Source organism: Platalea leucorodia (genome assembly GCF_965183815.1).
Source record: "Platalea leucorodia genome assembly, chromosome: 1".
Lineage (NCBI taxonomy): Eukaryota > Metazoa > Chordata > Aves > Pelecaniformes > Threskiornithidae > Platalea > Platalea leucorodia.
Genome location: NC_138823.1, coordinates 73,031,787 through 73,049,794, shown reverse-complemented (window position 1 = coordinate 73,049,794; position 18,008 = coordinate 73,031,787). Strand labels below are relative to the sequence as shown.

At 41.0% G+C, this 18,008-nt stretch overlaps 1 protein-coding gene across 3 annotated transcripts in view; it reads right to left on the bottom strand.

Annotated features, from left to right (window-relative positions):
- Positions 1–17,289, bottom strand: part of GALNT1 (polypeptide N-acetylgalactosaminyltransferase 1) — a 90,853-nt gene extending 73,564 nt beyond the window's left edge. The window contains exon 1 of one of the 3 annotated variants that reach the window (XM_082323989.1): positions 16,835–17,289. The gene's annotated coding sequence lies outside the window, so the exon portion shown is untranslated. Of the gene's footprint in view, positions 1–14,721; positions 14,766–16,834 lie in introns of those variants that run through there. The other 2 variants (XM_082323987.1, XM_082323988.1) reach the window with 2 other exon arrangements.
- Between the last annotated feature and the right edge of the window lie 719 nt (positions 17,290–18,008).

Here is an 18,008-nt window from a genome sequence, read left to right as displayed (position 1 = left end):
TATGACATCATGCTCAGTATATAAGCTGGGGGAAGAAGAAGGAAGGGGGGGACATTCAGAGCGATGGCGTTTGTCTTCCCAAGTAACCGTTACGCAGGATGGAGCCCTGCTTTCCTGGAGATGGCTGAACACCTGCCTGCCCGTGGGAAGTAGTGAATGAATTCCTTGCTTTGCTTGGCTTGCACGCGCAGCTTTTCCTTTACCTATTGAACTGTCTTTATCTCAACCCATGAGTTTTCTCACTTTTACTCTTCCGATTCTCTCCCCCATCCCACCAGGGGGGAGTGAGCAAGCGGCTGTGTGGTGCTTAGGTGCTGGCTGGGGTTAAATCATGACACCGTTTTAATGCAGCGATCCAGCAGGCAGTTTCCTGAATCATGCTGCAAACCTTAAGGTTTCTTCCTAGAAATACCCTGTTTCACTTAGTTTACTAACTGCTGAGTCAGTCAGCTCTTTGCAGTGCCTTTCTTTTTACAACCGCAAACCCAGAAGATACTCCGGTACGTAGGAAACAAGGTACGCAGTTTACGTATACATCATGCCTAAAATCAAGAATAGTGAAAATCAGCACTGCAGCTCAAGGAATGCATAATCGCATGCCCTAGTCCCTAAGCATTTGCTTCTATCCCAACACTCCTTTCTGACGCCATCACATTTGGGTACAGGTTAGAGCTAATTTAGCACAGAAATGTACTGCAATCCAGAAAATTTTGCAATCTATTTCACAATACATGCCTAAGGAAGGGAAAGAACGGCCAGGAACAGTTTATTGTTTTTTATTGAAACTGTTTATTTCAGCAGCAGTGACAGACTGCTGTGCTCATGAAGCTAACAACTTAATTCTTAAATTTTGAGACTTGCCATTGTTGTTACAATAAATCTCAACAGGCCTGTTACACACTAATTATGTCTCCTATTTTCTCTAATTGTTTGTTTTTCAGTTATTCTGTATCTGTTTTCCATCTCAATTTAAACACCTCTTTAGTAGCTGCTGTAGACCAGGAACATTGTGAATTACACCATAACATCATGAGGGAAGGCTTATTAACCTGATACCTGGCAGGCTGCTTCAGGGTCTGAGAAACTTTCACTACTGGAAATCTCCACCAGCTATTCAGATATAAATTCAACTATTTAGCACTTTCAATAACTGGAAAGACATCATTTGTCTAAACCCTTGCTTCCCTAAAACACCTGACTGGTTCAGGGTTGAGGAATAATTCTTTTTTGAATATTCTAGAAAGGGAGGAAACAGGAATCTTCCATATAGAAGCTCATCCTAGGGTACATCAAAAGTTAGGTAGCATTATGAAAACATTCAGAATGTTTAAGTTTCTAATCAACCCCTAAAAGCAAAGCTACTAAAGATAAAATAGTGTAACAAGTAGGCTAGGTTCTTGCTATGTTGAAAGAACGGTCAGGATGTAGAGATAACTATGACTTATAGAAGAATAAAATCTGAACATTTTGTTTGATAGCAGGTACGCTATACTACAGAACACTTCAGCAAGCACCAAAATGAAAGAAGGCACCTTTTAAAAATACTGATAAATAAAAAGCGATAAGAATATGAATGTACCACTTTTGTTCAATTAACACTGAATTATTTCTTTAGAAAGATAGGAAAAAACTTCGGATGTACTACTCTGTCTTAAACCACATAACCCAAAATGTTTAACTTGACATCAAGAAAAGCAAGCAGGAAGCTCTCAACACTTTTGCACACCTCATGACAGGCCAAAACAAAGCCTCCCAACGCATTCAGATTTCAGCTCAACTGTTTGACAAAGCCATACCCTTAGCAAACCCCTTCTTAACACTGGCTCAGGTGGAAAGTATCAATTAACTTTTTTGTATACATTAGGAAACGTACTATGTTTTTTAAAGACTCAAATCTGATTCATCATTAGTAGCTAAGCTAGAGAAGCAGTGCCAGCTGAAAAAGCATTTTTAAGTCCTTCCTCTGCAACTGAAAACTTGGGCCTTGCAATTACCCCACTGTGACGCTCCCACCAAAACAGAAGACCATCCATTTGTCAAAATACCTAAGCTGGATTTCCATGGTATAATACATGAACATTTAGCTTCAAATTACTTTGATATAAAATTAATAAGAACCAACTTATAAGCAGCAGCTCAAGTGCTTCATCAGCTTTAAAAGAACAGCAAATGCTGAGAACAGTTATTTGCTTTGCAAGCTGAAGTGTTCTACAGACCAAGTATGCTCAAACCACTGATTTGTCAGCATTGCTCTTAGATTTGCACCAAAAAGCATTCCACACTTCCAGAAAGTAAGTTCTAAATAAAATCTAAATAAAAAGATGATGACTTAAATGTGATCCTTTCAGCAAAAGCCTTATCAACCTTCCATATTTATGGAAAAATTATATACAGAATGGAAAATTCAATTTGATTTTCCATAGCGTAACAACAATATTCTGCTTACTCATCAAGAATGAATATGGCAAAAAAGTTTGTAAAAGACTTAAAGTTCAGTGCTATGTTCAGGACACGTATGTAAAAACTACAAGAATTTAGAGAGCATGTAAATTTAACTTCTTATAACTATCTTGTCTATCTGATTTGGACTACCATATAATTTTTTGCTCAAGAGACGTCACGTCTTATCCAAATACATCAACTGTCTTGTCTACCTCCTCAACAATTATTCCAACATACCCCATGGCGGTAACGGTGTGCCCTATGCTGTAAATGAAAGCAGACAGTATGCCTATTTTACATTTTACTGGGGTATATAAACTCCTCCCATTTCTTGCAAAGATCCCACTAATATTTTCCTGCTAATCACAGCTTACCCTCTTACCCCGAATTATATCAATGTCTTTAGCATTTTAAAGCATTTTTTTCCATTTTTGTGTTTCCATTTCCAGAAAGCACAAGCAAGCACGAAAAGGAAACTAAGTCCTATGTCATGAGTAAATTTTACTCTTGTCAGAGTCAAGAGGGGCAGGAAGGAAGGTCAAACTGATTTTTTTTCCTACCTGAAATTGGCTGGACAGGCTAACCATGCTAGTCAAAATTTCACCTGCCGATAGGTAGATTCTCCCCAGTCAACACTTCTACATTCTCTTAATAGTTGTGGATTTGCAAACTCTTATTAATTAGCTTGCTACACAACCCTAACTGTCATTATTTGACAAAAGAAAGTGAGATACTCTTTAGCCATTCAAATATTTTTGTTACCTTCTAAAGCAAGACACTTACATTTTATTCTCCCTTGCCAACTCTTCTGTTCCCTTCTCCTACAGGTTTTCTATTGCCCAGTTCCTGTCTGCCTATACTTGGAGCCCCCAACACATGCCTTTAGGCAAAGCATTGACTAGGAGACTCTCCAGTGCTGTTTGTAGCTGCAGTAAATTAGAAAGCTGAAAAGGGGAATGCCACTGCTTCCTTCACATTGCTCAGTGCAGCTGCCCAGGGAAGGCTGGAGATCACAGCTTTAGTCTCACCAACAGCATCTTGTACCAGAGTTCTTATTTCAGAGCTGTTCAGATGCTACCAAAGCTTCTAATTCTGACCACCCCAACTACTTTTAATTGTTAAAAGATGCTTGGCAACATCACTTATGCCACCCAGTCCCAATTTTCCTCAATCTACTTCTTTTGAAACAGCCTTCAACAAAGCAAAGTCTTTTTTGTTGAGACAACAAAATGTCAGATTTTTTTTTTTTTAAGCAGAGGTCTAGCCTTTAATCATTTGCAGCTTACAAAATTACCAAAATAATTACAAGCTGAGGAGCCAACAGTATAGTATTTCAGTATTGTGACCCACTGATTTACTTATAATGCTTTGAAAAGAATGTCAATGGCCCATGAACATTACCAGAATGAAGGGAAGTTTGAGTGTAACAGAACGTATATTACATGTAATTTTCAAATTTTTGTTAATATGCTAAAATTAAAAAAAAAAAAAAAAAAAGGAAGAAGAGACAGAGCAACTCCCATTAGGCAGATCAACATAAACACATAATTCAGATACCATTAGCGACAAATGAAAAATAGTTACAATACACCTTAAGGCAACCTATGATTTTTCTTAGGATTTATTCATTTCAAGACTTGAAGCAACCAACTCTTTTATTGGTTATCTTTTTTTATGCCAAGAAAGTTGTTATAATGTTACGTATAACATGTAGAAAAAGCAGATAATTCAGGTAAAAACTGGAGTGAAAGTATAGCTGACAACAATGTTAAAAATATGTCCACATTTATGTTAACACTTCACTTTTAGTAACAGTCAAGTTCTTAAAAATCATATCATTTAGTGGCATTCATTCCGGAAAGTGAGAGAATATTATTATTAACAGTTATACTATTATTTGTAGTATAAGAAGTCTTTCCTAATAGTTTATGTGACATTACAATGTAGAACACATGTCCACCAAAGAAACTAAGTCATAACTAAATTTCCAACAACAGAATTTGAAGAAAGTCTGAGCAGACAGTTGCTTTATTAATTTTCTCATACCACCCTTCTGTGCAAGTAGCTGTCACAGTTAAGAAATAAGCCTCTGTTTTCCCAACGCAGTAAGGTATCCAGTTTGATTTTAGTGTAGAAAATATTAGCACAAAACCAGTGACTTGAGCTTTTCATTCCTTTTCCTCATAGTATTCAGAAAGTAAATAAACTAGGTTATCACTCTCCCTAATTACATCAGCTCACGTACTTTACACGTATGAACAATACATTAATCTTCTCATCTTGTCCAAAGTGTGCTCTCCTGTTCTCCTCTTTATTTTTCAAGAGAAGAACAGGAGATGGCATACTTACAAAACAGCCACTTTATAAGCTATTTCAAACTATTCCTGATTAAAAAAAAAAAAAAATTCAGTAAATTCAGATTGAAAACTTCATTAGCAAACTGTGGAAACTTTGTGTCGGCGAGAAGAAACATGACCAACTACTCATTAATGCAAGCAAAGTGGTTTTAACTTTTACCACTATGTTCTTCTAAAAAACTACCCTGTAGCAGCAGCTGGCTACTTTTCTATAATTTAAAAGGACCAGCTGCAGCAGGAGCAGCAGCACACTGAAAAACATCTGATGGAATGTCGATACTTAGAAATAAATTACATTCTACCTGCAAGCAGCCCTTGCTAAAACAAGTTATCCTGCCTTGTGGAAAGCAGAACTCATGGCCGGATCTCCCATAGATTTCAGTGAACAGCAATAACCTCAGCACCTTGCTGCTGCTGCCCCTTACAAGGTCTCTGTTATTCCTCCACCCCTAAAATATCCATTCCCCACATGATACTATTATATCTTCCCTATGTCTCTTAATTACCAAATCAGCAAGAGGTATCACCTGCTAGGGTTTGTTCCAAGGTTTAGGTATGCCATCTGGTCAGTCAAAAACATGGTGAACTGGCAGGCTAGAAAAGAACAGGCAACTATTGAGCTGTTGAGTTGTCTTTCTTCTTCCGCAGCATCAATCTTCTCCAAACTTGTGCCAATTTAATATTTTGGGGACTTTTGGCCATCGAGTATGACTAAAAACAGCCTACAAACTAGGGGGGAGAGGGCATGGGGGAAGAGCGATGGAGGGCTGAAGGTGAACAGAGCAGGAGATCAAACTGTCTCAAAAGGCCACTCTTCCTCTCCTGCCAAAGTGATTTTTGTTGCCTGGCTGGGGCAAGCATTCACCTAAAAACACTATTAGCTTTTATAACAAGGACTACTACAGGGCATGATGTTACCATATTTGATATACAATGAGAAAACAGACAAACTGCAGGCAGAGAACAGAACGCCAGCCAGCACTGGTACAGGCAGGGAAATGCCCCTCACATCACTTGAAGACTGGACATTTGATCCATACAGACACAGCCAAAGAAAAAGCCTTCAAGTTTTTCCAAGTATCCTTCAAACTTTTCCAGTATTAAAGTTTTGTCTTTAGCTTCCCTCTCTCCTGAAAGAACCATGAAAAAAATGTTTATTTATAACTCTATTAAGCGTTCTTTTTGAAGCTGAACAGAAAACAGTATTTCTTCTAAAAACCTTCATTTACAGTAGATACAAATATATGCACAGTTTTAAGATAGAAGTCTCAAAATTTCCCTAGTCCATATACAGTTGGTTTCATAAGCTTGGAGGTTTTCCAGTAATATTCCTCCATAAGCATTCAAGCTTTTATAAATAAATACTTCTTTTTTCCTCCATCTGAAACAAATCCCTTTTGGAAAAGGAAGATAATTCTTCAAAACTGTTTGCATAAGACTGGCTAAACTTTCTCCTTTTTGTATCTGAAAGCGACTGCTCAGCCCATGACAAGTTTCATGATGCCAAAGCAGTAGCAGTTCCAGCTACCACCAAAGAGCCAAACTAATCCCCTTTCCTCCAAACCGCAAGACTCAGATTTGGAAATCTTTAAACACAGTGCTTGTCACTTGGGTCACTGTGTTCATTTCTTCTTCAATATGCCCAACCATAAATAGATTTCAATTTACTTCAAAGATGCCAGTCATCACTCTTCTCTAAAAGAGGTATTGTCTGTCTCTCCCGACATATCCTAGTTTACCTTTTATGTAACAGTTTATGTAATGGTTTAATACATTGTTAAAACACAAAGGAACTCATTAAGTTATTCAAAATACATTGAAATATCTCTAGTAAATTAATTATGTCAAGAACTCACATGCAAAGGAAAAAACAAGACCTCATGCCTTTTCTGAACACTCTCCAAGCACCAGTACAATAAAATGAACATTCTCAGTAAGCTGACTTATAGTTAATTTTCTTTTTTTTCTGAAATACTTGAGTTACACTAAAAGAAGTGATGATTTTCTGAAAAAGGTTGAGCTTCACTTTCAGACAGCCAGGTCTCTAAGACATGTCAAACTAGACATCAAAAACCCCAAATTACTAGCAATTTCTATTATTTTGACTTCTTTCAGATACATTTCTCCACTCCCATTCTTGAATCATTACCACATCCTTCTGAATAAAAATTAATGATACAGCCAACCACTGATTACACACCCAAACAAATGGAAGAAATGGAGAAATCACAAATTATGGAAAACTCTTAAGCTGGTACGCTACAGCAGTAATTGATAAGAGTTGTTTTAAACTAACAATTAGCCAGCATTTTACAAGTGACAGATACAGAAGGAAACACAGTCTCTTAGAATAACAAGAAATTGTTCTTGTTTCTGCTCCATAGAAATAGACTGTACAGCTCATCCCTGCAGACGGAAGCGGTAATGAATCATAATTTCATTAGCCTCCACAACAAAAGACGGTTTGATTATAAGAAAGTTGGTATCAAATATTTTTACAGCCTCAGAGTTGAAAACTTAGCTATAAGGATCCCAAGGTCAAACATTTGATCGGGAAATCAGTGCCTGACTTACATGCTATTTAAGTCTGAGCTCTTCTGCATAGAAGTGACAATAAAGAAAGCCCGCTCATTTCAAAAACCATCCCATTGTGCATTCTTTGTTTAAAAACACTAGTGATCCAAACTAGTGAATTAGTGCAAACTAGTGACCACAACTCAGTGCTATTCAACTCTACGGCAAATAACATGAGGTATGCTATAATAAAATGAAAGGCATTGTTTTCCTGGCAGAAGCTGAGACATCTTATGAAGTTTTCAACAAAGAGGAAAATGTGGTTAAAAAGAGTCCTTAGATGTCTTTCAAGTATACATAACACTCATGAAATATAGAGAGACAATTGTTTCAGCTCTAAGAAGTTCTTACTGTGTTTGGGAAAGCACAATTTTTGGGGAAAAAAGGAATAGTCGTGATAGTCTAAAACTGCATAAGAAAGCTTTGATATAATCCAAAGCAAGAAAATTACATATTATTGTACTTCTGTGAATCAGACCACAGCTGAGATTGGGACAATTGGTTTCTTGCACACAGCAGATTTCAAGCATTAACTGGTTGCAGAAGAGTGATTAGTTTTCCTGGACATGGAAAGACAAAATAAAAGATGTGATTTGACAACGCTGCAAAATCCAAAAGGAATTAAAAGAAAGAAACATGAGGAAGGAAGGAAAGAAATTAACTTCCAGAAACAAGGGACTTGGTTTTCTGTTTTTTAAAGGGTTTCTTTTTTAAAGATTTAACAAATTGAATATACAACATTACTTGGTTTCTTTTGGGCATTGGTTACCTTACATTTTTTAAAATTAACTACTGCAGACATAAAGCTTTTAAGATTCAGAACTGCAGTGCAAAATTAGATATATAGCCTGACAAACATATTTCGATAGAGAAAAAAGTTTTGTGCTCAGTCTGCATACACAAGGTGAGCATTGCTTTAAAGTGTTTGAACCAGTTCTGGTTACTCACTAGACTCCTAGAATTGTTCATGTTTTTTAAACATGGTTTTTCATTCAATGAGATGACACTATAGCAGAATAATGTGAATAATATTATGAAATTGTACTCGAATTTGTAATACAATAAAAATAGCCTTCAACTTTTAACAACTGTACCATATGCCTTTTGAATATATAAGATTTTTTCAGATGCTTTTGTCAGAGTAACTCTGATTCTGCTGTACTGCATTTAGGTATCTTTCTTTCAACTACACTTTTACAAGAGCTGATGGATTGTTTAATATTTTCTGCAGGAGTCTGTTACTGGACACTCACAGCACCAAGTTTTGCCTCATTCTTTAACATTTTGAACAACAAAGTAGTATTTCAACTACAAACACACAAATTATTTTACACTTGGGAAAACATTAATGCAGCTCCCAGCAATTCAATGAATCTATTCACAGCCAAACATCAAATACAGATTTTAGAGCATGTAAGATCCATAATGAACACTATTTTTTCTAAAGCTATACTACCAATACTTTTTAAGCTCTCAGCACATTAGAGTTATTTTGAAGGCTAGATTATCAACCATTTACTTCTGGAACTCTGCACAGTTGAAGCAGTCCTTAAGGCTGATGTTGATCTATACACTATGAAAATATTTTAGTCCAATGTTCATAAAACCTGTGATGCTATACGTTAAAACCAATTTGAAGCTGAAAAAAAAAAAAACCACAACATTTTTGATGCATACACCATCTAACATACCAGAAGCTGTCCCATTCTGTTCTGCTTTAGCAGGGACCTTGAGCTTTTACAAAGAATAAAGAATTCCTGTGCATCCTTCCCATCACATTATTCTCCCTATTCACTTCAGTGCCCAAATAAACCACAGCAGAAGTTGAAGGGAACACTGAGCTGTTTTCCCACAGCTATCTTAAACCACATTTCCAAAAGGCTACCAGTCTGTTCTTTAAAGAGGCCAGATACTTAGATTAATGCTAAGTCTCAAGCAAATGCAAGTTTAACTTACTGGACTTTCCTATCCTATCTGTAACCCTTTTTATACACAAACAGCACTGGAGCAAGGAGTAAGTTGTGATAAGAACCTAAAGGCTTTTCAAAGTTTGTGAGAAGGTACAAAGTGTATAATTTTTAATCTGCATTAAAGCTCCTGAAGGTAGTACTATACTTTCCTACTCCCTAAAGTTATTGAATGACTTTGTATTTTTCATGCTGTTTCTAAGACTTTCAGTTCAGGAAAATAAACCACAAAATCAAATATTTAGAAATGTAAGCCTGAAAAAGGACTTAAATTTTAAAACCTCTCTTTGCAGGCAGAGGGCCTTAAGGGGGTGAGTTTCATTTTATTTTTTTTTTAAGTATGTATTTCAAATAAATGTATTTAAACTGTAGTACCTCTGCTGCACTTTAGGAAGCTTAACATTTGTAGTATGATGTGTACATGTCTCCACTATCTCCAGAATTTGAAAACTGAAAAATAAAACAAGTTTACTAAACTATTACTAATTTAAGTACCTATATTTCTTAAACTCCTGATCAGTAAGCCCTGAAGAAAAAACTGGAAGAGTATATTGGAAAAGGGGTAAACAAAGTCACACACTGCTTGCAGGGGTGGGGTGTTTTTTTGGCTATTCTAAGTATATCTGTTATTCCAAGTATCTCTTTGGAACAGGACTGCTCTGGTATGCTGTCTTCAACCATTTTTCATAGATAAAGATAGCAGATGTTAATTTAATTCACACGATACTATAGACAGTAGAGTTTAAAACCACCAAGTGGTCTTAAAAAAAACAAAAAAGTTCTGTGGAAATGCATCCTTCACTTCTTTATGACAGTCGCTAACTCACAAACTGGACATTCAAAGTAGCATTCCAATCAGCAGAAACGGAAGTAATTTCTTGCAGAAGTACTGTCTGGAGACAATAGTCAAAGCCGAGTTTTGCATCTAGAATTAGGATTCAGCCTCTGTGTTTGAAAATTGTATCAATCCCAATTACCCTGAGTACACAATGAACTGAAAATTAAATAAATCCATTAGTTTAATTTTAACTTAAATGAGTCCTTAAAGATACTTAAAAAATGCCCCATCAGTGAATGTTCTCCCTGCAATGTATTTAATGCAGAAACATCATGAACAGGATATGCACATAAGAGCCCTGGTGGTTCTTAATGCTAAATTATTCATAATGGTAATCAAACTGATGAATGTCACACAGAGTGAAAGCACAACTCTGACCAATCTTATTTTTTCACCTACACCTAATTTGAAGATTCAGAAGCCTATTGTACTTGTGGTTTTTTGGGGAGGTTTTTTTTTGTTGTTTTTTTTTTTTTTTTTTTTTTTAAAAAAAAAAAAGCATCACCTAGCAAAGTTAAGAACTGGCCACATGAAAGCACATCCACTTGTCACCCACTTCTGGCTGGGGTGAGAGACAGCTTTATGCTTGGTCTTAGTCCTTGCTCATCCTGGCCACCCTAACTAAACTCATTTTAGAACACTGTTGTGGAGACGTTTGATTAGACCAGTACTAGATACCTCTTTCTCTTTATAGAGGTCCCTGGTCATTTGATTGATTTTTTCATTCTGCTTTTCAGTCAGCTTTTTCATTTAGATATGTAACGAGCGCTTCCAAATCTCTCTCTACACACTGACAATTGATTCCAACCCATTACCAATATCCCCATCCCCTGGTTTGTTCCTCACAGAACACTCCAAAAAACCCCAAAATTTGTTTCCATCTCACTGGAAGAATCCTGGCATTATCACTTCCCTTTTAATTTTCAGTGTAATTCTGGTTATCATCCACAATTTGCATGAAAGCATTGCTAGCATACAGAGTGCAGGCTTATATGGCATGGAAAAAGATAAGATAACCATGACCCATGGCTATAGAAAAGTAAACAGATTTGGATTCAAGTTCTTCAGGCTCTGTTGGCCTTCGTCATGTTGTGCCTGTAACATGAGGCTAGTATTCCTGTCTTCCATAGAACTACTTAATGCGAGATATTTATGCACTGTGATATTATCATAATTCCTGTGGCTGTTGGGAAGTACCAGCTGAAGCTCTGGAGTCTATTCTGATGCACTGTAAAAAAAAGCCAAAGAACACGACATACCCTCTCACTTGCCTGTAACAAGTTTTCACAGGCAACTTGAATGTTGAATATCATCCTGATTCAATTGTTCCGTATAACTGGGATGACAAATTTTGTCATATGACTTCACTTACACATCAGGAATTCTCTTACATGAAGAAATACTGGAACTCAACATGAAAATAGTACTGCACCCCATTGCAAAGAAATACTATTTTTACAAAAAATGCTAAGAGTTTATCTACAGTAAGAAATCTCCCACAAAAAAAATTCCTAGAGATTCTACCACTTGCACAGCTTAACCAATATTAGCACTAGTGATAATAAAGTAGACTTTCCAAAACGTTTACAATATTACACTGGCTTGCAATTTACAGGACAAAGTTTTAAAAAGCAAGATAAGCATTATGGAACAGAAGAGCAGTTCACACGTTCTGCCTCCAAAGGATGCTAACGCTCTTTCAGCTACACAGCAGAACACTGAACTGGCTTATCTTTTGGATAAGTTTTCTAACAGAGTAGAGTTTCTGAAAGTTGATACCAGCATGGCACAAGGCAAAAAAAAAAAAGTATGAAAACACTTCCCTCCTTAACTAGGAATGAATTTTACAGCAGCTGTACATCAGCCGGTCCCACAGTCTGAACTGCCACAGCAGCAAACTGCTGCTGCTTCATCGTGTTCTTCACTACCAGTAACTTCTCAGAAGAGAACAAACACAAACGTCTTAAGGATTACGCAGAATAGCAGTTTACAAAACAAAAATAGCGCTCAATATCCCTACCTGTATATCTCTCTCAAACGCTGGAAAAGATCGGATAACGAAGGAAAAATACATGAGCTGAAACGATCAATGAGAGTTGCAGTGGTCATTGAACACTGATCCCCGTGAAAAGGCACCATTACAAAGCTCTGACTATTGAGGACAGCTTTTTAATTCCACAGAAATGAAGCTGACCACTCCAATACCAAAACCAAATATCTTGGTAAAAAAAATAAAGTTCTGGAGCCCCTTCACAATCAAGTTCCACACCATAATTACCTACCACATAAAGGCAGAAGAGGAGAAAAAGAAAAGTAGTTTGGTTGGCTGGTTTTTTAATGATTGAAAATAAAGGCCTGGATCACAGAAGCAAGGGTAGTAAGTGATATCAAGAGACAATCTAAGGAGACTACCTTGGCAAGGGTACTTTTTCTTAACTGACCAGGTCTCCAAGCACATTTGCTTTCAGCATCAACTGAGGACATCAGCTGAACACACCTTTCTGCCTTGACTGCTCCATTCCATTGGCCCTTTGAACAAAGGCAGGATAAATCAAAGTCATATTTCCTACAAGAAGCTACAAACCACCTGCATAGTCCAGGGCTCTAGAACTCAAGTTAATTCTCTTTAGTGGATTGTAACCAGACCTTTATGTGAACCTGACGGTAAGAATGCCTCAATGAGCTGGGAGTTACTACAACAGTACATGCACAAGTTATTTATGCAGTGCTCAAAGTCATGAGTTTCTAATTTAGCCGAAAGTAAATGCCCCTTAAGAATCTTCATATTTCATAGTGTAAAACCACATTTAAGCAATCAAAAAGTGAATAATAGAGCAGTTAGCTGGCTCTTTAATACATTAGCTAAAAGTATATCAATTCCATTGATTTTTATGATGGGCTGATTTCACATAATGGACTAAGCTCACTAGAAAGACTGTAAAAGGGAAAAATACTTTGCCAGAATTAGTGGAGGATGGTGTCAAAATGCTTTTATGACAAGCATACAGTTAAAATATTTTATTTGGAAATGTTAAATTTAGAATACTACTGTCAAGAATAGATTTGGTGCTAAAAGTTGAGTAAAAGCCATGATTACAACACTGCGGATCTATTTTGCAGATTTCAGTTACATTTTGCTTTAAATATTTTGTTTTATTCCTAGCTAAGAAACAGGAAGCTTGGACTGTGAATGCGTAGTCAAACTTCAACACGGCAAAAGGTTAACAGCAGGATGCTTCAAGGATGCTTAAAGCAGGATGCTTAAAGCAAGCAACATTTAAAGGCACTAATTAACGATCTGGAAAAGAAAGCAGAAAAGTTAACAGTTATGTAGGTTAGTCAAGTACAGAAGACCAAAAATGGAACCAACTGGGAGCTAATCAACCATGATGTACAGGTAACACTGGGGCAGATAAAAGTCAATGTTAATAAGTGCAGAAGAAGTGTCACTGAAAGTAAAAGACAGAAATATTAGTATGGTCACCAACCTTCGAAATTAAGTAGACCTAGTATAAACAAGAGTATTGCAAGCATCCCTGTGGAACTCAAGGAAGATCTCTGTTCAATGAGAACGCAGCTGTTGAAAATCAAAAGTATCAGGATTCAAAAGCAGCAGTGGCAAGCACTAGCAAAACTGTGGTATCTTCATTTAAAACTACTGCTTCATTGTTAATCACTACCTGAAAAAGGATGAGGCAGTATTAGATTAGGTGTCTGAAGAAACTTGTATAAAGAGAATTAGAAATTAATACTGTTAAAACAAAGAATCACAAAGTGAGACATGAAAAAATACATAGTTATAAGTAGACTAAACAACATAAACAGAAGGGAAATAATTTATGCCCCAAAAATTAAGATGCTGCTCAGTGAAAGTGGGAAGCATACAGTTCAGAGGTATGCTTTTTTGATACAATGCATAATTAAATAGTCCAAGTAATTTCTAGTGCGTCTTTATAATAAAGAATCTGCCAGTAGTCAAAGGAAGACAGAAAACTGGACTGGGATGAGGAACATGACATTTAAGGATTCAAGTCTACTTCTATTAAGTATTGGTATAAGACCCATACCATAACAGAAGTATTCAACATCTGCCTCCTGTAACACTTCTTGTATCTGCCACAAGCTATTCATCTAGATGAACTCCAAATAAACTCTGCTGCCACAATTTCAATGCTAAAATCACCATGTTGGCCCTGAGAGGGGGCGGACACGCACCAAAACCACCACTTTCCAAACAAACTTTAAAAATCAGGATCCTGAAGAGCAACACTAGAACGCAAAACATACACTATAACTTGGCCTAAAGGACAGCACTACAGACTTCCAGATTTTGCTTAATAATTTAAGACAAACAAAAGAACTCCAAAATTCTTGATAAAGTGATTGGTTTATAAGTATGAAACAGTACCCTTCTCAGAAGCACCACTCCAACTGCTAAAAGGTGTTTCAATGCATCTTATACAAAAAAAAAAGTTCTATTTCAATTTGTAGGCTAGTCCTTTCCCTTGTAAGCAGTGAAGGCTCCCAATACAGGTCAACTTACATCTAGGGATGGTTCCTGCACTTCTACGTAAAAGGCACTTAAAGACACAGACTGGGGAGGCCTGCAGAGCCAAAGGTCCTGTGAATCAAACTTTCGTGCCAGGTGGATAGTCTGAGACTTACCATGTGTACTAAAAAAAAAAAAAAAAAAAAAATCACTAAAAATATAAAATGCAAAATCTGTCAAGAATCTCTTGTCTCTTGAACTAAACATAATGTAAATTGCATTCAAATGATTTAAGTATTTGGAAGTACCCTATTTTTAGATGAGTGTCCCTGGAGCTACTTTTTGCTCTCATCCCAAAGACAAACATCACGCTCTTTCTGTGGTAGAAGAAAAAAATATTTAACAAGTTTACAGCTAATATATATTTTACCAACATGTATACAACAATGAGAGGACAGCAGGGTACTATTTCGTTAAAGCAGCAATTTGGCATTGAAATTTATTCTAAATTACCTCCATTCTTTCTCTATATAGCTTACTCCTGAACTCGTTTGAACAAATTCAGTTTGAGATGATGGGGGGGAGGCACGGAATTTTTGTGTAAAAGTGAAACAGTACCACCTCACCACCAAGATATGCAACGGCTGTCACGATGTATCTTTAAAACATTTCCATGACTTTCATTAGTGTCTTTGAATTGCCCTATTCCTACAGGAACAAGGTATATGAGGAATAAGGTATCCTCATTCACGCAGCATCCAATAATAGTCCAAGTGTTATTATCATTATCACCTTGATCTCAAGGGTGGCTTGTATGTGGCGTCCTTGCCAGGTGTCATTTGCATCATTTTTCTGAAGATGACCACGCTGCCACAATCTCCCTATCGACAATCATTTGAGGAACATTTCTCTGTGACGTGCATTCATGTTTTACAGATAAGGTAAGCCTGATAAAATGCAGCAAATTCAAATTCAAAGTGCTAGCAATACCACTTAAAAAAGGCCAACATCACAGGAGGACACGGACAATATTCCAAGTCACAGAAAAAGATGAAGCTGGCACTAGAAAATTAAATGCTTTCTCCAATATAAGCAATCCTTTGTATTTACAAGAAAAACGAGTTCTGTGGTGTTCCAAGTGTTCAGAGCAGCATGATCTTCACTGCTTTTGCAAAGGAGCGAAGTTGCGAGTAGCAGTGTATGAAAATACACGGTTAGTTACATAGTTTTGGTTTGCACAGCTGTTGGCTCTGTTCATTTACAGTTCATGTAGTGCCAACATCATTTATATAAACAGAAGAGGCTGGATCACTCCTGTTCATTACCATAAAAGTTATTTCTCTCAGCAGCTGCTGCACGAAAAAAATCAGTTTCTATTTCAGTATCTCACCCCGTAAGTTTACAAAGTGGCGGGTTCTAGAGATTGCTAAAACCAAGTAGGACCTAAAGAAACTTGGCCGTACTTGATAGCAAACCGGGGGGAGGGGGGCGGGACGGAGGACACACGACACACACTTCTGCTTTCTTGGAGCGGCAGGAGGTAGTAACCCGCTGCCAGCACGAGTAAAGTCACATGAAAAGTAAGTTGCCTTGGACAACGCCACGGAACGAGAGCCTGACTTTCCCCGACCCTCTTCAGCTTTATGAATTAATAGGAAATAAAATAAAGCTGATCCGGATCCCAGCAGATAAGAGAAAGTCTAAAATACCGGTCACATGTTACGTAATAACCACCAACCGACCGAACCCGAGGTGACAGCGGGGCAGAGGTGGGGCCGGGGGGCTGCCCCGGTACCCCCCGCGCACACGCACCCCCGCACAGGCTCCCCGAGGCCGCCGACACCGAGCCGCTCCCCCCGGGCCCTGGAAGCAGCGGCAGGGCGTCCCCAGCGCCCCCCGCCCCGCCACGGAGCGACTCGGGCGCGGCCGGGAGGCAGCACGCAGGCGGCCTGCCCCCGCCCCCCCGGCGGCTGCCCCCGAGCAGGCACCGCGGCGGGGCCGCCCGGCGGGAGAGGAAGCGGCGATCGGCCGAGGCGGCGGCTCCCCCGCCGGCGGCCGGAGAGGGGAGAAGCCCGGCGCTGCCTCCGCTCGGCGTTTCCCTTTCCCCGAGCCCCGGAGCGGGGCGGGGGGGGGAGCGGAACCCGAGGCGCCCGGAGCCCGCACTCACCTCGGCCCTCTCCGTCGCTGCGGGGCGGCCGGCGGAGGGAGGGAGGGCGGCCGGCCGCTGAGGGGCGGCAAGGGGCGCCGCCGGCCCCGCCGCTGCTGCGCCTGTCAGCGGGCGCCCGCGGAGAGGAGTCCCGCAGGGTAAATCCTCCGGGCGGCGGCGGGGACGGGGACGAGCCGCCCACCGCTCGCTCGTCGCGGCGGCCGCTGCCTCGCACCAAGTTGAGGCGCGGCCGCCGCTGCCGTTGCGCAGCCGGGCTGCCGGCGGCGGCCGCTGCCGCTACGGCCACGGGGAACCGGCGCCTCCGCGGCCGGGGAAGGAGCGCTGCGCCGCCGCCGCCGCCTCGGCCCCCCTCTTCCTGCGGCTGCCGGGAGCCGCGCTCCAGGCGCAGCGGCGCGATCACACGGAGCCCCGCGGAGGAGCCGCCGCCGCCGCCTCCCTCAGCGCCTGGGAGCCCGCCGCTGCAGCCCCCCGGCGGCGCCCGCTCGGCATGCCCCGGCCCCCGCGCACCGCCGGCGGCGCCCCCGCCCGCTCTCCCGCGCGCCGCCGCTGCCGCCCGAGCCCTGCTCAGCGCCGCGTCCCCATCACCGGCGCGGGGCGGGGGCGGCGGCGGCGGCGGCGGCGCGGGGGGCGGGCGCAGGCAGAGGGGCGGCGACCGGCGCCGCCCACGCGCCCCGCCCCGCCGCTACCCCGGATGTGCGGGGGGCGGGCGCGCGCGCGGGCCCAACGGCGCTGCGCGGGGGCTCCGCTGCCCCGGGGCGGGCGGGCGTGTGCGCGCGTGTGAGCTGCTGCCCCCGGTGCGGCGACGCTGGCGGGCGCTGGGTCCCCGCCTGCCCCTGGGTCGCGTGTGTGTTTGGGGGGGGGGGGGGGGGAGGGGAGCTGTCCGTTTTGGCCGGTTCGAGTCAAACAGGCGGGTGGAAGCCGCCCGTACCGGCCTCCGGCGTCTCGGCCGGCGGCTGCGGTTCGGCGTTAGCGGGTTCGGAGTAAGTTAGGCGGCGCGGTGCGTTCCTCTGCCGTCCCTGCTGCCCCCGCACCCCCGCGGCCACCGGCGCCTTGGAAGCGGGCCCGGCCTGTGAGGACCAGGGAGCTGCCTGGCCCCCGAACCGCCCCTCCTGCGCCGTCGGAGCGGGGCCGCCAGCAGCGGCCGCCCCGGCTCCTTGCCGGTAGCTGGCCGTGC